Genomic DNA, 21879 nt, shown 5'->3' on the forward strand with positions numbered 1-21879 from the left:
AAAAAGTTATTTGGATTTTTATAACCTTATGTTTCTTCCAAATAAAATTGAGGAATCATGACTGAAGAATATAGAAAAATATGCAGAGGGAGATATTATTTTAACTGTTTCTTGGATACCCATGAGTCAGGTAAGTACAAATATGCATTGATCAAATGAAGGAGGAGAGAGGCCTCCATGGGTTTGAGGGAACAGGGAAAGTGCTTGGGACCAGGCTTTGTCTAGGACCTCACAAGTCCCCTTCCTCCATGTGGATTTCCTTCAGCATTTATGCATTTGATCCTTGTTACCATTTCACAGGAGTTCTTTCCAGAGGCTCTCTAGATATTTCCTGTTCTATGAACATGGGCTACCACCCTTGGCCCCTCCTTCCCATCAGAGGATTCTTCCTCTTAATTTTCTTTCACAACCCTGCCCTCTACCCTAGCACACATTTATTAATGTTAATTGAATGGAACAAAACCCGTGTCCACTCTAGGCTGGGCTAGCAATGACATGCTGCCCTAGGGTGGAGCCATAAGCTCTGTTTGCCTTTGCCCTATAGTCTCTATATCTTCTAAAGTTCAAAGGACACAGACAGCTAAGAGAAGTCAGTGTGCAAGAAATCTGAGTCTCCTTCCTGACTACTGTGAATTGTCCATATCATTTCAGGGCCCCATGGAGGGTAGGAAAGGGTTGGAGAATTCTGAGAGAGGCCCTCAGCTGAAGGTCAGTAGGAGTTGGGAATGTGCCAGCAAGCCCTAGAGGGTGACTCAGTGGGAAACAGCTTTTGAAAGAAGAGTGATAGGAAGGGATGTGGCCAAGAGAGGCGTGAGGGGAAGACGTCTTTGATGAAAAAACGGATAAAAAGGCCAAAGTAGCATGGTGGTTCAGTTAGCATTTCTCTCCAGTTTGCATTGAGAACTCTCTCAGCAGGGCTTTGGCCTATACTTTGGTTCTGAGCCAGTGGGGCACTCCCTTGAGAGGGGAATCTGATCCTCCCACTCTCCCACCCATCTCCTTAACTACAACCAAGGGAGCAAAGGAAATCAATGGATATCTTGAGGGTACATGGTGACCACAAAAACAAAGAGCTGTGCTTGTGGTTTGGAATGTCATCCTAGTTGAGAGGAGGTGTGTAATCCCAAGTAAGCAGAAGTTCACTCATGGTGGAATGTGGGACAGATTACAAACTCTGTCATGTGTTTCTAGAAAACACAGATACCCTTTCCTTAGGGATTATTATTAGACCAAAGATGTCACAGGAGGAGAACCTCAACCATGCGTACAGCCTCGGATCTATTCCCCTGGGCTTGGCTCTTGGGGTATCCAAAGGCATCAACACTAGACACTGCCAGTCTGCAAATGAGGCCTTGCTACCTCTGCCTGTGGGCTCTGGTGGCACATGAGCATGAAACCAGTATTGCCACCATCAACCACACACAAAAAGCACTGAGCTCTGCTCAGTGCTTTGCACCAGCTAGTCTGTTCCAGAAAGAGGTGGATGGGTGCCAACCTAATTCATAAAACCTATTTTAATACTCTTTTTAAAGAAGACTCATTGCCAAGAAACTGCTAAATATTATCTACTTGTAGCAGAGTAGAGGACAAAAGATGAGAGAAAGGCATCTCAATTTTTTTACCTTTATATATATAATGTATTAATTTTAAATAACTCATTATCTCAAAAAGTTTCTTCTAGCCAAGAACTTCAAAATAATGTTGCTTTTGTGTACTTACAGTATTCAAATCACAGGTTCTGTGACAGGAATGTTTGTTGGTCTCTGAGAGTGATTTTTTCCCCTCTGGAAGGCCAGAGACTCCCACGTGTCAGACAATAGGGCGGGATAATGTTGTTCCTAGTCTCCAGTAATCTCTTGGCCTCTGAGGAAGGTGTGAAATAGGGTGAGATGACTCCCTACAGCCCATTTCTAAAAGGGACCCCAGAGAGGCAGAAGGGACTTTTGTCCCTTAAGTCTGAGATAAAGAGGAACTATCAGGAACCACAACCCCCTTGGAAACAGAGGTGCCTTGCTTTTAAGGGGATCATCTGATGTGGCTGATTTATCACCAGTCATGCTGAGCCATGGTGGAGCGTGAGGAGGAAGGAAAGCTATGTGCCCCATATAAATTTTTTTAATGATTAATTATTTCTAGAACATTAAAATAGAAGAAAAATTGTGAAATTTTTATTCTATTAAAATTCACATTATTTTAGGTTTAAATATTAAATTTAAGACAACATTGAATTCCTTATAATTTTCGTTCTGCTGGATAATTAAAAAATTATTTAATATTGTCATAAGTCTAAAGGAACAATCAAACATAGCCAGTCTCTCCATTAAAGAAGAGATAAACAGTGAAGTAGACATGGAAAATATGATGGTGGATTTGCTTTTGCTAAAGCCAGAGATGCACATTTATTTTTCTGCTTTAGGCTCCAATATGGCTCTGCCTGGCACTGGTCTTTATGTTAAATTTTGATGTTTTATTCTTCATGACTTCTTACTAATATGTCATTAAAATATTTTTTTTTCTGAATTACTGAAGTTTTGGCATCCCCTTAAATTTTGTACCACAGTGTCCTGGAACTGATCTTTGCCCTGTGAATTGTTTCCTGAATGACTGTTGTCAGATTTTTATCTTCATTCGAATTCTCTCCAACCACGGATAGTCCCCTCAATGCCACCACAGAAAAGCCACTTTCCCTCAGAGAATTTGTCTCTATACTACATTCTTATTCATCAAAACCCTAATCCCTGGAACTAGCTTCACCAACTCTGTAATTCCCCAGCAGTTGTCCTCCAGCCTTTGGCTAGAGGGAGCATACGCCTGTAATTCTTTTAATCTCCTGCAAGGCCCTTAATCATTCATAACACACTCTGCCTGATGGGGCCTGCTAATGGAGTGGCAGCCTGACAAGGAGGCTAACGGAAAGACTTAGACCAACTCCTCCCAGCCCCCCTTAGACTCTGACGGGTCCCATTCCTCCTCCACAGCATATGAGAAGGGGCATCAGTGACTCTTCATTTCCCCAGCTGATGTCCCCCCTCCACACACACCAGATGTGTTACAGCTGGAGAAGAGGGGTGGGTGGTTGTTTCCTTTGTAAGGAGCTGCAGTCTGAATATAATTTTCCACATGCTGACTCATGTGACTGTTGGTGCCCTGGACTCTCGCACATGGTTCCAACTCCTTTGCTGACTTGGAGTGGGGGGAGAAGCAACTTTGATCTAGTAATTTAAGTTCCTCCATTACTCGGTTTTCCCATAAGGAGAACACTTACTCTCTTCTGCAGGCAGGGGACAGACTCAGTGACCTCTCACCATTCCCTCCAACCCCAGCATTCCATCTGGCTATTATTAGAGTTATCTGGACAGAGCTGCAGTGTGACACGATGCTTCTGGGTGTGCCAAACCAAATAAAAAAATGTTCACGGGTGTTCTAACTCACCAAGCCATCTCTGACTGGATTTTTAGTGCCACTCAACTTTACTAGGGTTTTATATCTGAGCATTTCTTTCCCTTAAATGTTTCCACTTATTTTCTTCAATCTGTTCTTTTCCTCGTGTTTTCCATTTTGTCTAGTTTCCATTTCCATGAAAGCAGCAAAATACCCGTCCCTTCGGGTTCCTGCTCCCATACCCAGCATGCAGTGTGGCAGGTGTGAGTATGGGCTTTGCAATCAGGTGGACCTGGTCCAATCTTAGCCCTGCTATTTGTTAGCCCAATGTACAGTTGGGCAGTCTACCTCACCAGTCTTTGGGCTCCAGATTCCTTTTGGATAAAATGGGATCCTAATAAGTGACTCACAGATTATAGGGATTATAGGAGATCAAGTGCACAGCGCCGTGTTCAGCAGCAAGTAAAGAGTCAAAAAATATTCGCTGTTGAATACATTGATGTATTCATGAAGCTTTGCATGATAAAAAATAGCGACACATGAGGTACATGAAGCATTCTTATTCACAAATTCAAATACAAGAAGTCAATAGAGTGAGAAATGAAAGAGCCCTTTCATTGTCTGCCTTTCCCTGTTTCCCTCCCTTTCTTGGCATTAATAATAGTTCTTTTTTTCTTTGTCTCTCTTGCTTTCTCTAGCTCTCTCTCTCTCTCTCTCATTTTTTTTTTGGGGGGGGGGTAAGAAGTTTATTATCTGATATGTGAATATAGTCATGTACTGCCTAACAACACTTTGGTCAATAAGGAACCAGTGGACATTGCTGACCCTGTAAGATTATTTTGCCTAAAGACATCGTAGCCTTCTTAGTTTAGGGAAGTCACTCTAGGATGACAAAATTGCCTAATGACGCATTTCTCAGAACGTGTCCCTATAGTTAAGCAGTGCAGGACTGCATGTTCTTATTGTAAAGATTCAAGTTTTCAGAAGTGTACTGCTCCCCCCAATAAGGAAAATCTCCCTTTCACCAACCCTTTCACTCTGACAGCCTCTGGAAGTTAGCACTTCAAGGAATCTGGACATTCTTCTCATTTCTAGCTTATTTATTTGCTTACATGTAACATATACATACATAAATATAAACACACATGTATACATCTTTTAAAATATTTATTTTTAAAAATATTTTTATATCCCCCAGAATTAAATTATATTTGCTACTCAGATACTGCTTTTTCTCACTTAGCCACACATCTTTCCATGCCAATATACAGAGATCTGTTAGATTTTTTTTAATGGTAATATAATTTTCAATAAAAATATATGTACTCCGGTTTACTTCTATGGGTAGGCATTTAAGGTTACTTCCACATTTTCACTGTTATGTAAATAAGTACCTTTAATCTCTCAAGGTCAAAGACTAATAGTGTCTTTGCTGTCACCCAGATTGGTAATTATCCCTGTGCAACGTGCAGATGATCACCATCCTATCCCAGAAGCACTGTCCAGGCTGAACAAGGATCTCTGGAAGGTCAAAGTCAAGCATATCCTTGCACTACCAATCCTAAAGTCGTTCGTGCTTAGGGCTACCATCAAGGTGCAGCTCCTCTGAGGCCAGATGGAAAGTCTGGCGCCCAGATGATCTAAAGGCTCCACAGTTAGAAAGCAGAAAGGAGCAAGAGGCCTCAAGGAGGCTGGTTGGCCTCCAGCTGGATCTGCTTCCTTGAAAGACTGACTGAAGAATCCTAAGTAATACGCAGTCCGTACTTCTCAGGTATTGAAAAATTTTAAATGTGAGCAAATGTACATTTTAAGTGCAAGCCATTGCCTAAGTGTGTAGACTATAATATAACCCAGTAAAGTGCTGAATGTCCCCAGGTGGCAGAGCTGTGCGCTCCACTTGCACTGCAGGTCCTCCTTCAATGAATGGATGCAGCTCTCTGACATGGAGTCAACTACATTTTAACTTCACCTTGGTATTCCTTATAAGTTTACCTTATCACTCTATCCTCAAAACAGAGATTTGGTAAGGAAATGTCCATTCCATGTGGAAATAGATAAAAGCCTGAGATTCCTGCTCTTTTAGAAAGCCTATCTGGGTCAATATCACGAAAGGATATTCTGTCATCCTTTATGCTCTCAAGTTGGAATGAGTAGTCTCAATCATGTTAATTTAAATATGATTCTAAAACTGCTTTGGGGATATTGCTATGTAAAGTACCATCAATATTATAGATGCTTCTGTGACAGGGATTGTCCCATTTTTAGCTCAAACAATCATTAATTATGTATGGATACACATTACATGGTCAGCACCGAGAGAAGGAACTTCATTCTCATCTGAAATTACGGATGAATTAGGAAGCATACTATATGGTACTACATCAGGATTCCTGTCAGGCAAATAAGAATCAAGGTAAAATGTTTTAAACAGTATTTCAAATGTGTTGGAAAGGCTGAAAGAACCAAAAAGTGAAGTAAGATGTTTTCATTTGCTTTTTCATCACTGTGATCAAAACAACCAATAAAAACAATTTAGAGGAAGAAAAGTTTATTCTGAGCTCATGGTTTCAGAGATTTAGTCCATAGATGGCCAACTCCATTGCTCCAGGCCAAAATGAGGCACCACATCATTGGGAAAGGGCCAAGAAGAAGAAAGCTGCTCAGCTCATGGCGGGGTCAGGAAGCAGGGTGGCACAAAGAAGATGCACCCTTCCAGGTTAGACCTCCTGGGATCCACCTCTTCCAGCCATGCCCCACCTGCCTATCATTGCCACCCAGTCCCATCAAACTAGAATGGACTGATTAGGCCACAGCTTTCACAATTCAATCACATCATCTTTGAATATTCCTGCAGAAACCCAGGAGCTTCTGGGGAACACCACATCCAGGTCTGGACCATAACACAGGGCAACCAGTAAACAGTAAGGAGAGGAAAATGGTGAGGTGAGTATTGTCAGTGCTATTTTTTTGGCTGGAGGCGCCCTTATAACTGCTGATGGTGCTACAGAGTCATGACCAGGAGCTGAGCTTCTCAGGCTGGAGCTGGGGTCAGTAAGGGGATTCAGAAATTGCCATAGATGCCACCAGAAAGACTCCTTCCTTTGTTGGTTCACAAGACTAGGGAATACAAGGGATTCACTGGCTTCAGGGATGACTGGATTCTGGTCTTGATTGATTCCCTGAGGACTCCGTCTCCTTAGAAAATATTGGGCACATAAACAAAGGGCTCTCTTAGATCCCCTGCATGTAGTCACTTTCCTAGATAGAAGCAGTCTGCCATCCCTGGAAACATCCTGGAGATGCTCTCGAGATTTGGTTTAGCACCTTTGCCAAGGTTTGTTGATCCCCAAGGTCAGTCCACCCAAAGCACTGGACGGTGGGGAGTTGGCAGTGTAGATGGAGATTCAGGGACTCCCTTGGGATGACTCCACCAGATTCTGTCTGAGTTCAGGCTCTGCCTCTCCCTCCCGTCTCAGAAACCCCAATTTACTGGGCGTGTTGAATATATTCCATTTGCTGCAGGCTACCCGCTCCCTAGATCTATTGTCTAGACTTTTCTGCCCTGTTCTTCTTCCAGGTGGATTTGGTCACTGGGATTCACTATAGCCTGCAAGGATCAGAGGACAGGAGAAGGCTTCAATATTTATATCTTCCTCTTTCCCTGATTGGCCAAGGCCCTGGCAGCGGCTGGGTCCTCTGTGGCCATAGTTCTGTGAAGTTGGCCCTTTTCTGCAGCATTCACTGGGCTGGAGTAAAGCCATTTTCTCCCTTGACCCCCTTTGGGCTCAGGGATGATCATGGCTTCCCCCTGTTGCTAGCTAGGATTATACTCTGCCCTCCTCTAGATAAACAATTGCTTCATTACAGTCTTTCTAGCTAAGCCCTTTTGGGTGTGCTGTCTTTCTTTGAAGACTTGGGCTGCTGCCCTGGAACTTCCTAGGGCATCCTATGGCTTTCTTGATGTTTTATAGCATTTGACATTTCTGTGTGACTGCAGTAGCCTGGCTTGCCTCTCCTGTGTCCTGTAGCTCTTAATATCTCCTTGCATGTGGAGAATGTCCTGTGCACTCAATTCACACCAGATGCTATGGGCAGATGCCCTAGACCTAGATTCTTCATATTCCAAGAGCACTATAGCTCAGAGGAAATCAATTTGCACTGATTTATTTATGATTTAAGAATGATTCTAAATTTTCTTCATACATCAGCCAAAAAAAAAAAGTTCCTTGAGGATGCAGCCCTAAATTGTTTTTATCAGAAGACCTATGGTGTTCAACCTGCACACTATAGTGTATATTTATAGGATTTGCCACCAAATTTTGATTAACATTTATAATTTATTTTCAGTAAAACTCAGGTTGGATATATAATTAAGGTGCTACTAGGTAGATCAAACTTTTTTTTTCCAAATAAATTTTCCGATATGTCAAATTCAATTTGTTGTGAATAAGAGGTACATGGCATGTATAACAGCAAACTAGGACCGAATGAAATTTGTGAATTTACTAAAAACAGGAAAATAGTCAGAATAATGTAGTAGTTAAGAATGTAGACTCTGGTGCCAGACTTCCTTGGGTTCAAATTCTGACTCTTACTAGCTAGGGGAATCATAGGTTAAATTGTATCATGTATAAAATAGAGGTAATAGTTCTTACCACACAGGATGTTGTTATGAGGATTAAAAAATTAAATGCAGTACTTGCAATATGCTTAGAACTTTACTGACACATAAATATTAACATTATCTACAGGATTTTACTACGCCTCATTCACTCAAAAAAATATACTGAGTACCTATCTACTATAGGCATTGTGGGTTCTTATCACCGGGTTAAGTGGTAAGAGAAAAAAAAAAAAGACGCCATCTGCCCTCATGAACTGGGAGAAATATAAATTAATAATCGCACATAGATATCAAATTAAAATGCTATGTGTGTATCCTTGTTTGGGGCTACAGGGAAACTAGAATAAGAAAAAGGCCAAAGGAAAGCCTTCCAGGTGGAAGGGCAGTTATGGCAAGGCTGAAATATAACAGCACTACAGATGCTCAAGGGGTTCCTTTGGGGCAGTTTTCTGAGATACGTTCCACGGACCACTGGTCTTAGGAGATGCTCTGTTTCCATGTCAAATCCCCTGGAGGAAAAATGGATCCTCCCCACATCCCTTTGTAGAGAATCACAATGTACAAAGAAAAAAAAAAGTCCTGCAGTCAACTAATAAAAAAAACAAAACAAAACACTTTAACCCTTTCAACTCAGCATTTCCTCAACTTAATACATAAATTTGAATAAATAAAACAAAGATTTGCTGGAAAAAAAATAAGTATTTGATGGTCATGAGAGTGTTTCAGGAAAAAGACAGGAGGAGTTTGAATTTCACTCAGTATGCTACAGGGGAACACCGTGGTTACAGCAATTTGGTGAGGACAGTGCTATGGTTTGGATCTGGAATGTCCCAAAGGCTCACATGTTGAAAGGCTTAGTCCCCAAAGCAGCAATGTGCAGAGGTGGGGCTTTGGAGAAGTGGTTGGATCTTGAGGGCTCATCAATGGATTGATCCATTGATAGCTGAATGGATTACTGGGCAGCAGTAGAAGCTGTAGGAGATGGGTCATGGCTGGAGGCAGTCAGTCACTGGGGGTTTGCCATGGGTGGGTATTTCTTATCCTTGGCTTCCAACTTCTTCCCAGATGCCCTAAGGTGAACAGCTTTGCTCTGCTAATTCCCACACCCTTCTCCCATGCTGTTCTGCCTCACCTCAGATCCCTCAGCACTGGAGCCTGCCAACCTTGGACTGAAACCTCTAAAACTACGAGCCAAAATAAATCTTTCCTCCTCTAAATTGTTTTTCTCAGGTATTTGTCACTGAGACAAAAAGCTGACTAACACAGACACTTAGGGGGAGGATATTGTGAGCCATTAAATATAGACTGTGGTTGGGTATGGTAATGCACACCTGTAATCCCAGTGACTCAAGAGGTTGAGGTAGGAAGATCACAAGTTCAAGACCAGCCTCAGTAAGTTAGCAGGACCTTAAGCAAATTAGTGAGACCTTGTCTCAAAATAAAAAATAAAAAGGGCTGGAGATGTGGCTCTTTGCTTAAGCACCGCTGAGTTCAATCCTCAGTACCAAAAAAAAAAAAAGAAAGAAAGAAAAGAAAAAACGTAGACAGTGTGAGGTAGGTAACAGCTGGGGGATCGAAAGACCCATGAATTTGAGCAAAAGCTGACAGGCAGCCTGGACGATGGTTGGGATGGAAAGAAAATTGTTGGGGCTGACCATTTTCTCTTCTTAGAAGAACCTCTGAAAGGAGAAACCCTAATTACCCAACTGCTTGGCTTGTGCTACTTCCCTAGAAATGCAGCCAAGTCCAGGGAAAACCATCAGCAACATCTGCTCAGCATCCCTGGACTTCCAAGCAGGCATCAGAGGAAATGGAGATGAGAAGTATGTGCTCTTCTTTGATTGGAGTCTATTTTTTGTTTTGTTTTGTTTCCTGTAGTGCTGGGAATCCAACCCAGGGCCTAGGGGACACTGGTCAAATGCTCTACCACTGAGCTACACCCTAACCCCTTTTCTGTCTCTTGGAGCAGGTATTCTCAGCAGGGTGCTACAAGCTGCTGGGGTATGGCTGCAGGTTAGGCAGATAAGCCCCTGAAAACTGAGACTAGAGTCTGCTAGAGTCTGCATTCTAGTTTTGATAGACTGATTTCTGTCTGATTCATGCTCCCAAATGAACTCCCCAGAGTGAGGTATGGAAGACAGGAGGATGCATATTTGGCCCAGCCTTTGGGTAAGAGACACTCTGGGATAGAGTTAATGAGGGAATTAGTGCTGGATACAGCAACTCCACCCTACCCCATGATCAGGCAAAGACCTGATCTGAGAAGGGAGATGAGTGAGTGGACATGTAGCTGCATATAAACCAGTTGGCACACTGTGACTGGCCTGTTAAGTGTTCAACAGATGTTACTTAATACTATTATTTTCTTCTATGTGTTTAATCAAAAACATTCTCTTGATTTAAAATCTTCAGCAAATGCTTTTGGCAATAATTCTTTTGAGGGACACCTCTTACCATGTGCCTGGTGCTTTCTGGTTGTGTGGCCCACAGTGATGTTGGGCTCTTCTCAGCTTAGAAAATTCAGTTGGTGGCAAAGAGACCCCCAGATACTCTCATTCTCTTGCAGACACAGTCAGGCCTGTGCCTCAGGGTACTGATTTCATCTTGTTCTCCTCTAGGATTCTCTGGTGAGGAAACTCGGGGAGCCTCTCTGAAAATCAGCAACCTTCTCAAGGGGGCACCTCTGCACCTGGAGGAGGTCCCTGCTCGGGCTCTCCTGCTCACCCCCACTAAGAAAACAACCCCACTCTGGATCTACAGTGGCCTCAGAGACATTTATACCTATACTTATCTGGAAAATTCTTGGGAAATCTGAGGTTAGAAAATGATACAAATAACCCACCAGGTGTTGAAGGTTTACTATCTCAGTACAGTTTGAACACCTTGCATTCTTACCGGAGCCCTCCGATCCACTTTGGAGAAACCAAGGCACAAAGAGGGTAAGTACCTGCTAAGTGAATAGAGTAGAAAGAAATTTGATGTAAGTTTTTGGATTCTGGGGCTCATGCTTTCAATTCTATTTTTCTGCTTTCCCGAGAACCCTCTGCAGTCCTTTGGTTCTCCCCAGCTGTCCTTCTTTTCCTTACAGCTGAGTGCTTCCCAGGAGCTGTGGTCAGCAGAGTATTTAATCAGGAGACTGCGCACATCTCATCCACTCCATGCCTGGTACATGGTAGACGCCAGACTCATATCAGAACCTACCCAGCTCCTATTTCTTCTCAGCACCAGGGAGTCACTCTGGGTGACAGTCTGCATCCCATCCTTAAACGTGCCTGCTTTGATCAAACTTCTGGTTGTTCATGGGATGCGGGAACAAGAAGTGTCTACTTCTCCATTGTCTAATGATTGATGGGGCACCTGCTCTGTGCGTGGTTCAGAGTCAGAGGCTAGAGATGGAGGCATGAAGGATGCTCCTGGTCAGGGGTGAGAGAAGCAAAGGGCTCATTTTTACTGAGAATAAGGGGTCAGTTCCTGGATGGGGGGGAGACCAGGATGGAGTAGGGTGGTCCAGGAGGCTTTGTGAGAGATAATAACTGAGCTGATCTCGCATGGGAAAGTGCATAGGGGAAGATATTACAGCTACAGGAACAGTATGTGCAAACATAAGTTAATGGAATAAATAAGAACAAATAGGAAGCTGTGGAAAAGGAAGAGCCAGGTTGATGCCAGACCAACAGAAGTGATCCTGGCCCCCAGGGGATATTTGGAAATATCTGGAGGCTCTTTTGCTGTTATTTGTGTGTGTGTGTGTGTGTGTGTGTGTGTGTGTGTGTGTGTGTGTGTGTGTTGGGTAGAGGCCAGAGATGCTGCTATACATTCTACAATACACAGGACATACCCACAACAAAAAATTATGTCTGATACAAGAAACCAATAGGGTCAAGGCTAAGAAACCCTGTACTTTGTTTGTGGTGTGGGGTGTATTTGTGGTATTAGGGATTGAACCCTTCAAATCCAGTGATTACTCAACAAATGGTGTTGAGATTCCTGGGTACTAATCTAAAAAAGTATTCAGGTAGTAGCCATACCTCAATACCTTTTACCAAAATAAATTCTGAATGGATTCAACAGTTAAGTGTAAACAATAAAACCACAGAGGCACCAAGAGAAAGCATAGGAGAATTCTTTCATAATCTTAGAGTGGGAAAAATCTTCTAGGTTATGACTCAAAACCACAAACTATAAAATGACAAAGTGATAAATTCAGCTAATAAAAAATTTTTTAAAGTTAAGCTTGTACATGTCAAACAAGCAAATGAGCAAACCTGAATCAGCAAAGTTAAAAGACAAATAAAAACCTGGAAAGAACATACTTGATTCAGTGAACAAAGGACAAATCTTAAATTATAAAGATGTATAAATAATCTTTAAAGGAAAGACCAATAAAAATATGAACAAAGGGTTTGAAAAGCCAACACAAGAATCAAGAAAGGAAGGAAGAAAGGAAAGAAGGAGGGGAGGAGGGGAGGGAGGGATAGGGGAGAGAAAAAGAAATATTAAGTGGTTACTAAATACATAAAAAGATATTCAGCAACTTCATAAGAAAAATGGCAATTAAAAGGATTTAAATGCCTTGTTTTTTTTTTCATCTTTCAAATTGGTAATAACACAAATCTGAGCACAGGAGTTTCCTGTAGGGATACAGACATTCCTACATGTGTTGGTGGATGTATCAACTAGCACAGCCCATAGGAAGGCAATTTAGTAATATTTATCAGAATAACAATTCATATGGCTTCTGGCCCAGCATTCCCACTTCTTGGAGCTTGTCCCACAAATAGATACAATTGAACGCACATATATACTAGATTATACATTGCAACAAAAGATTAGAAACAATTTAAATGCTCCTTAATAGAGCTAAATAAATTAGGAGTCAGCAAACTACCACCAGAGGGCCAAATCTGGCCCTCTGCCTGTTTTCATGGGATTTCAAGCTAGGAATAGTTTTTTAATATTTTTCAATGGTTGAAAATATAAAATGGAGAATTATATTTGTGACTCATGTACTTTAAAGTCTATCAGTGTCCATAAATAAATGAAGTTTTATTGGTACACAGCCATGCTCCTTTTTTTTTTTTTCACATTTTCTCTGGCTTCTTTTGCAACTGAGTCTAGTTTCTATAGAGACTCCATGATCCCACAAATCCTAAAATATTTATAGTCTGCTCCTTTACAGAAAAAGTATGCTGGATTAGAATATATCCAGGCAGTTGAATAACATCTACAAAACAAACAAACAAACAGTGAAAAAGCTTTTTACCATTTGCTATGGAAAGGTTTCTAGACTCAGAAGGAGTGGAACTAGAAAGTGTAGATTGCACGTTACTATTTGGGCAAAAAGGGGAGGATTTATTTGCATTTAATATGCATAAAATTATTACGAAGGAAATACAAGAAATTAGTAGATAGTAGTTACCTTTGGGGCAACGAGATTGGTAAACATAGAACAGGGAGGAAAGAAACAATGTGTGTGTGTGTGTGTGTGTGTGTGTGTGTGTGTGTGTAACTCAAAAAAAAAAAGGAAGCTAAAAAATATTTTTAAAAAATACAGAATGGTAAAGGAGCACAGTTTTAGGTGACTGCAAGGGGTTGGGCCTGGCTTTGTGGAGTGATGAGGCTGGAGATGTCTCAGAGGCCTGCTCAGAAAGGGCTTCCAGGCTGGGCTCTGGAGTTTGCATTTTGCATCTGCTAAGAACAATAAGGAGCAAAAACAGAAAAACAAAGTTCTGGAAAACAAGTGGACAATAATTAGAAGAGATGTGATCGGGGAGGGAGAGAAGAGGATGGGACCAGTGGTTTCCTCTGGAGAAAGAACCTGGGAGGCTGGAAACAGGGGTGGGGGGAGGGGCATTCTTTTAAATATAAATCCTTTCGTTCAACTTCTTTGTATGCACTCTTTTATCTGCATTTATTTCCTATCAGAATAATTTTGTTTATTTTTTATAAGATACATGTGGTGTTGGTGAGGACCTAAGTGGTGGGGGACAGTCCAGAGCAGAGTAGCTGAGATTGGATGCCTCACTGGCAGTGTAGGTGGTGGGCCTAGAACTGGACCTATCGTCCGAGGACCTGAGGAATAGATCCTGTGGGGATGCAGGCTACAGGGTAAAGAGTCCATCTACCTGCTCCTTGCTGACTTTTCTCTGACCTTCTGGGCCACAACACAGGCTGGACCTGCGGTGAGCTCAACAATATTCAGGACAGTCCCTGGCAATATTCCACTTGGGCACATCCCTTGGGCACATCCCATGGGCACTACTGTCACCCACCCTCTCTGGGTCCTTAATTACATTTTTGCCCCAGCAAGACATCCAGAGCATGGTAAGACCTAGGGGAAACCCCATCTTATGCACACAGTGAATTCCAGCCAAATGCAATAGGAATACCTCCCTGGTCCCTTCCACTCACCTTCTCCCATCCCCCACCAACTCCTTCCCTCCTCATTAATTTTTAGGGAGCCTGCCTACAACCAGATTAGAGTGCTGGGTTTCTGGACTGCTGCTAGGACTTCTTTGAGTGACTTATTTTTCTTTTTATTCCTATATGTTGTGCCTGCCTCAACTACATTGTACCATAAGCTCTTTAGGGGCTTAAATGGCTTTGCAACCTCACAGAGCAATCCAATTTTTGTCTTAGTCCACTCAAGCTGCTGTAACATAGAAATTATAGACCAGGCTACTTAACATACACATTTTATTTCCAACAGTTCTGGAAGCTGGAAGTCTGAGTTAAAGGTGCTGCCAGATTCTGTATTATAGGGGCAAAGGTAAAGCTCCTCCTTCAGCCTCTGAAGATCCTCTGGGATGGACTGACTATTGGCGGATTCATAGGATAAGAAGGTATATGAACTTGTTAATGTGCATGGGACAATCACAGGAGTGTAGTTACCCAATAACTGAGTGATGTCCAAATGTTTATATACCCTTCTCATAGGAGTACAGGAGAGAGGGAGATGGATAAGGTGACAGTTTTGAGAAGTAGTAAATAATTTTAAGTGAATGAAAATAACTTTTGTTAGGAATTGAATGGGCCTAAGAGACAGACAATAGTTTGTAACAGAATTGTAATAGTTTGTCCAGGTGTGGTTACATTCTTTAATCTTCCTCCCAGTAGATATGAGTTTAGTTCATACAAACTCAAAGAAGGGACCTTAGGAAATTGTTTTTTGCTTTGGTGGTACAGTCATTAAGCAGATAAGGGATTATTAGAGTAAAGTCCCTTTTAGCATCTGCTGCTTTGTAAGCGTCTAATTTAAAATAATCAGTATATGATTATTCAGAGATATCATGTTCTGAACCCCAATAGTGTCTTACAAGGGGTTGCCCTGGTTCACAGACAGCCATCCTCTGGCTGTGTCCTCATGGTGGAAGTGTGCAGAGCTTTTCTTTACCCAGATGATATCTGCCGATGGACACCCATGTTCACATTACCCATTAGCCAAAAGCTGTCTCTCAACATGTGTTCTGCTTGGACTCTTGCACAATGAAGAGAACAAAACAATGATGATTATAATAAGCAACAATGATCATCATAATTTCAAAATGACAACATTAGTGAGACCTGGGGGTGTCAGTCACTTTATCTGCGAACAGAAAAGGCAGCTCGGCTGCCTCTCCAGGTGTGAAGAACACTCAGCATGTTCAGAAAACTGGAAATTGCCTTATGACTATCTATTACTGTTACTGTTCATAAGGGTTTTGGAATCACAAAATAAAGGTTTTGGATCTATGTGAAGCTGTGCTTGTAGGACAATGGATCAAACAGGTATTTAATGGCAATCTCAGCCCAAATTCCTGGAGACAGGAAAAGAACCTACAACTTAACACCAGGGGAGCACGGAAGCTCCAGTTTTACCACAGGCGGGGCTGGGCCTGGAATGAAAAGGCCAGAAGTCAGGTCAGGTCTCAGCTCTACTCTAGAGGGGATGAAAGATCTGGGCTTGGCTGTTCTCACAAAGGAGCTTCTAGGATCTGCCTCCCCCACCGCCATCTCCTCCTAAGGAAGAAAGTTTTTTTTTTTCCCCCTTCCTGCCCTTGGGCAGAGCAGAAGCTGAAAAGGGCTACTTGTTTCTAGCATTATTTATAGCTTAGCAAAGGATTGGGGTCTCTAACATCAGGTCTGGGGTCCTCCTTCTCCAGCCACTCCCGGAAAGGGGTCCCCGTTAGCAGCAAAGCGGGGGGCTCTTGAGATACTACTCGATCTTCTGGTGTTGTTTTACGGTGGTAGTATATAGTAAAAATTGTCCCCCTCTCTGGGAAGGAGAGGACTTCGCTCTAGAAACATTTCCTGCCCCTCTAGCCCCCCGAAAAGGGTGCATGCAATGCACGAGTTGACTGAATAACGTGGGGTCTAGCGCCACCTAGCGTCTGATTGCAACTTGGCGTGGGTCTCTCTCTCTCTCTCTCTCTCTCTCTCTCTCTCTCTCTCTCTCTCTCTCTCTCTCTCTCTCTCTCTCTCTCTCTCTCTCTCTCAAATTGACTTTAACTGCAAGAGGGACTGAAATAGAGAAGCACATTCTCTGCGCACAGGGCTGTCCTCCTGCCCACGACAAGGGGCTGGGAGTTTGGTGGGAGAAGCTGAAAAGCTCTAATCCTAATGTGTCACAGACGGGGGTGTTGGGTAAGGGGATGGGGGAGTTTTTCTCTTGGAAGAAAGCTGGGTGACTCACAAGTAATATTTAAAGCCTTAGTCGCAGAAGATCGGCTTAGGTTTGTCTGCGTGAATATTTTTGCTCACACAAGGAAAAAAAATACTGGTGCTATTTTATATGGCTTTTATGCTTTTCAAACGAGTTCCCCCAGAGCCAGCATATGGGCTGCTGCATCTTGCAAGCTGCTTCATGGCTAAACCCACTCCTGGTTCTTGTAATTGTCTTTGCAGGACAAGCAACCTACTCCCCTTTCCTGCCCTCTCACTTCCTGGCTGCACCTTAACCCTCTAATCAGAGCCACCATCTGCTCTTTGCTTTATGTCATTCATTAAGACCCCTAAACATCCCAGAGAGTGGATCTTAGTATTTCCATTTTATACATGAGAAAACTGATTCTTGGGAGGGGTTATGTGATTTCCCAAGATCTTTCAGCTAAGCAGAGGTGAGATTTGAACTCAGAGTTATTCAGCTTCAAAACATTATTGGGCTGTTGCAGAGGAAGTCACAATACCCTGGAGGTTCTGGAGGAGACTAATAGCCCTTTAGCTTGGAGGACACTTCCTGCTCTGAGCCAGTCACAATGACCCCTCAGGGTAGACTCCAGTGTCAGCACCTTCCTTCTTCACATTATCTGTCCTGTGCCATCCTCAACACAGACACTTCCTCAGCCTGCACTCCTCCACACTTGGAAACCACCCCAGAGGAATAACCAGAGCAAAGACCCAGGATTTGGCAAATGTACAGAATGCCAGGAGAATCATGGATTTGTCTGACTCCTGAGACTTGGCCTCATCCGTTGGAAAACTGGGGAAATTCCCTGCTGGCTCCTCCCACCCCTCCCTCCCAGCCCTCTCACCAAGCTCCACCAAACAGACACACCTCCAGAAGAAGGTTAAGTAAGGCCAGTCTCTGGATTCCTCTGAAACAAAGTGTTACTTAAATATACAGATTCGGAAATAAAGTTTAAATGAGGTGACACACTGTGGTGGCATCCAAACCCCAACCTGCATGAATGGAGCAATGGTTCAGGCTGCTGGCAGACTGTGGGAGGTGATTTGAGATTATATAAGGAGTACAGGAGTGGGAGACTTGGACTCCAGTCCCCAGGCTGTCCCTACCCAGTTCAGTGACTTTGGGCAAGTCACTTTACCTCTTTTGAACCTCAGTTTCCTTAGTTGCAGAAAGAGGCAGTTCTCTTACCTATAAGTGAATACAGTAGCCCTCCCCCTATCTGCAGCTTTGCTTTCCGTACTTTTAGTTACCCATGGTCAACTGCAGTTTGAAAATATCAAATGGAAAATTCCAGAAACAAATAATTCACAAGTCTCAAATATATTTTATTACAGTACATTGTCACAATTATTCCGGTTTATTAGGAGTTGGTAATCTCTTATAAATTAAACTTTATCAATAGGTATGCATGTATAGGAAATGTGTAGTATTCATAAGGTCTGGTACTATTGGCAGTTTTAGGCACCCACTGGGGTTCCTGGAATGTGTCCCCGCAGATAAGGAAGGGCTGCTGCAGATGAACCAATGCTTTGTAAAGCCCTCAGGGTGTGAGGTAGCTGTGAAATATGAGGAGTCACAGTGGGCATTGCAGGATTTAGGTAGGAGAGTCTTTTTCATTTTGCCTTCCTGCCTTTCCTTTTCCTCCAAAGAAGTCTGTCTCCTGCAAAATGTATCCTAACATCATGCGCATGTACATACACACACACACATACACACACACACACACACACACACACATGATCTTCCAGTTCTTGTAGAGTCATTATTGCCTTTTCTTTCTTTTCTTTTCTTTTCTCTTTCTTTCTTTCTTTCTTTCTTTCTTTCTTTCTTTCTTTCTTTCTTTCTTTCTTTCTTTCTTTCTTTCTTTTTTAAAGAGTTAACTGATCTTGGAAAAACAGCTTTTCCAATAAAGACCCAGGGGCCCCGACTGCTGGATGCACTTTCTTTAGAGGCAGCAGGAAAAGCAGAAGCAGGAAGTGCTATGGCGGCATCCATTATTTGCAAGGGAAAGGCCCCCAAAAGGCTATTTCCTCTGTAGCTGGCTGGGGCCACAGGAAGGGAGTCATCCATAACAACAAAGCTAGTACAGTCATGGGAGAGCCATAAAAGGCTGAGGAAGAACTACCAGGTATAAAGCCCGACTGTGGCACCCTCTCTTCCTGGTGGTACAGCCAGTTGAAAACCTCTTGGTTTCTTTACAGGCTCCACTTCTAATTTAAGGTGTCTCCACCCAGCTGGGCAAATTCTTTGCCTCTTCACTAGGGAGGAAATAGCTTCCTGAGGCTCCAGAATGAGAGTCCCGAAGAACAAAGACCTCATTAGGATCAATCACTTATTCTGAGTACACATGCCCAAGAATTTCCATTGGTGATCTCAGATATAAACGAAGTGGTAATTAAGTATATAATACAAATGATCTTCAGCTTAGTAACTCCCTCTGTAATTGAAATTTGCTAAATTAAGTCTGAAATTTTCGAAACTAGGGCTTTAAAAAAAAAAATTTCCCCCGATTATAATTACCCCCTCTCCTCCCTCCCACCCACCCCTTGGTAATGTAATTAGTTTAAAATAAGATCTGTGGTACAGTTGATGGGGCTGCCTACTGGTATGTTAAGGTGGTTCTTGCTCTCTGAAATGCTGGTCTCCTTTGACCTTCCTGGAAACAAAGAGGAGAGGGTCTTCATCAGTCAGAAAGGCTGCTGTCACACGCTCAACGATGACAGGGAAATGGCAGAGGACTTGCGGCATCCACAATGCTGGACAGGCAGAAATTTCTCAGCTTCTTCCTTCAGTTCTTTTCCACTATGTGTTCAAATCTGGTGCCAGCTAGAGACCCATACAGAGAAAGAAATTGCTTGATTGAAATTGTGGCATCTTCAGAGGTCATGAAAAGGGTCCTGACATGGGAGACAGGGTTTGGGGCAGATCAGAGATTCATCTCTGTATTTCTCAGGCCAAGGAGCCAAAGCTCAAACTGGATAGCCTGAGGACTCCTCTAAATCCTGTCCTCTGCTACCTGATGTAACCATTCCTGGCCTCAACTCATTTGTCCTGATATATCCCAGCAGAGGGCAATGCCCATCCACCTCAGCCTACCCAGAACCCAGAGGAGATGTGTGGCCTGAGATGGGCACCTAGAAGGCACTCCATCCTCCTCATTTTTGGCCCATGTCCAAACCAGAAAGAGGGCTAAAGTAGTCCTGAGTACATCCAACCTTCCAAAAAAGCATGTTAGTCTATTTCATTAAATTTGGATTAAAAGACTGGGCCATCTTTGAAATCACAGTCTAACTTCATTAGAGCTGAAACCTCTCCCTGGGAACTGGGGAGAACCCTTCCACAGCCTTTCTCCTCCACCCCTGTTCTCTCACTCACCCCCACCCTCCCAGCCCACAGCTTCCAGAAACTGTTAAGTAAACAGAAACATCTCAAGCTAAGTGATTCCCACATGGCAAAAGTCAAAGGCTGGGAGTCCATCTTAGGAACACCTTGTTGAAACAGCAACTCTCCGGCAAGTGGCACAGACCTTGAAAGAAAATTCTCTTACTCTTTTTTTTTTTTTTTGTGTGTGTGTGTGTGTACCAATCTCCCTTCATTGAGTCACACCACTAGTGTTAGAAACTAGTAGATGCTGAACTGCAAAACTTCTGATGCCAGAGACCAGCAGCAGTGTTGTTTCTGGAGAGCATAATAAGTGTATGTTCCATTAGTAAGTTAGAGAAAAAAAAAGAAAAAAATTAAAAAGCAGACAAAAAAAAAATCAGACAATGGCAATTTTGTCTCTAGATAAGCCCTTGCTTTAAAGCTGCCCTGAACAAATGTGGACACGTTTACTGTTGGATCCGGGTACCCAGCATGGCAAGTGCTCAGTAAACATTAGCTGAATGAATGAATGACTCTTATCCAAAAGCTTTCAGAACCTTCTCAAAATGGAAAAAAAAGAAGTCTTAATTCTAAAATCTGTAGTTGAGGAGGCCGTACTCAGATGACATCCAGCACCTGCCTGCTCCCCTCTGCACACTGGCTGCATTTGGCCCAGCATAGCAATTACACAGAGGACTTGGTAAAACCCAGTCAGTGGGGTCACAAATCAACAGATGTGGGATGGACTCAAGAATCTGCCTTTCTAACAAGTTCACAGGTGCTGCTAGTCCAGGACCACACTAGCCCGTATCACTGCATTTCTACAAAAGGGATCCACCAGCTAGTCAAAGTCCACCTTAAATGTACCCTTGTCAACAAACTGAACATATTTGCAAAAACACTCTGCCCCCACTCTCCTCCTAACTACTAAGCTCTCTGTTTGGCTTGCTCTCTTTGACCTTGCAGCCTTCATAAGCTCCTGCTTGCCTTTACCTATAGCTACCCGAACTCCAACTCTGCTCTCCACTTCTTGGAATCCCACTCATGCTCCAAGGCCAGGGGAGAGCCCACTCTCCCTGCCAGTTCATGTGGCCCAAAGGTTGATCTGTCCCTCCAATGTCTCACAGCAGAGAGTTAAACCTGCAGTGTTTCCATCTGCTCTGAGTTCCCCCAGTCCATGAATTTTCTTCTCTCTTTCTCCCTTTCTCTAGTCCCCCACCCCCACCCCACTGGTGGAGCTCCTTGGAGTCAGTAGCCAAGTCTAATAGCTTCTCCCACACCCCACAGGACCTCTCTCAATGCAACTTTATCACCCATTGTGGCCACTCCACAGTCCTTCCAGCCACTAAAACGTAGCACCAAGTGCACACTTGACTTCTTGTCTTTGAGATTCAGAAGGAAGTGTTACTTTCAGTGGTAACTCACCATGGGCACCTGAGAGGCGGATGAAAGATGTGCCAAAGTCTGTTTAAATGTCAGTGACTAAGACCCAGTGGTACACAGAGAACAGTCTCACGTCTCAGTTGTAAGCACCTGGAAGGGTGTTGTCCAACCCCATCCTCTGTGTGGGCTTACAGCGTCATGACCTCACATCCCTGTGATCCTAGCCATCAGTTATAGAAACCCAAACTCAAACTGCTTAAGCAAATTAAGGAACTTTTGGCTCACCTTTGTGGCTTGAACCATGATTACTCACAGAATTGAAAAAGGAACTATAGGAACCTTGGATTTAGGGACCACAGTTGGTCTGAGTATGTCAGGACCTCTCTGTGTCTATCTGCTCTCATCTCTGCACCTCTTTGTATGTTAACTCTTGGGCTCTGTTCAGGTCAAAGGTACCAAGATC

At 43.0% G+C, this 21879-nt stretch overlaps 1 long non-coding RNA gene across 2 annotated transcripts in view; it reads left to right on the forward strand.

The window, feature by feature from the left end:
- The first annotated feature begins 7812 nt into the window (after positions 1 to 7812).
- The window catches only part of LOC144369363 (uncharacterized), a 57117-nt gene continuing 43050 nt past the window's right edge, over positions 7813 to 21879 (forward strand). For both annotated transcript variants that reach the window (XR_013428950.1, XR_013428949.1), the window contains exons 1-3: positions 7813 to 9828; positions 10624 to 10944; positions 14715 to 14847. This is a non-coding gene — a long non-coding RNA (uncharacterized LOC144369363). The remainder of the gene's footprint in view (positions 9829 to 10623; positions 10945 to 14714; positions 14848 to 21879) is intronic.

Source organism: Ictidomys tridecemlineatus, chromosome 12 (assembly GCF_052094955.1).
Source record: "Ictidomys tridecemlineatus isolate mIctTri1 chromosome 12, mIctTri1.hap1, whole genome shotgun sequence".
Taxonomy (NCBI): Eukaryota; Metazoa; Chordata; class Mammalia; order Rodentia; family Sciuridae; genus Ictidomys; species Ictidomys tridecemlineatus.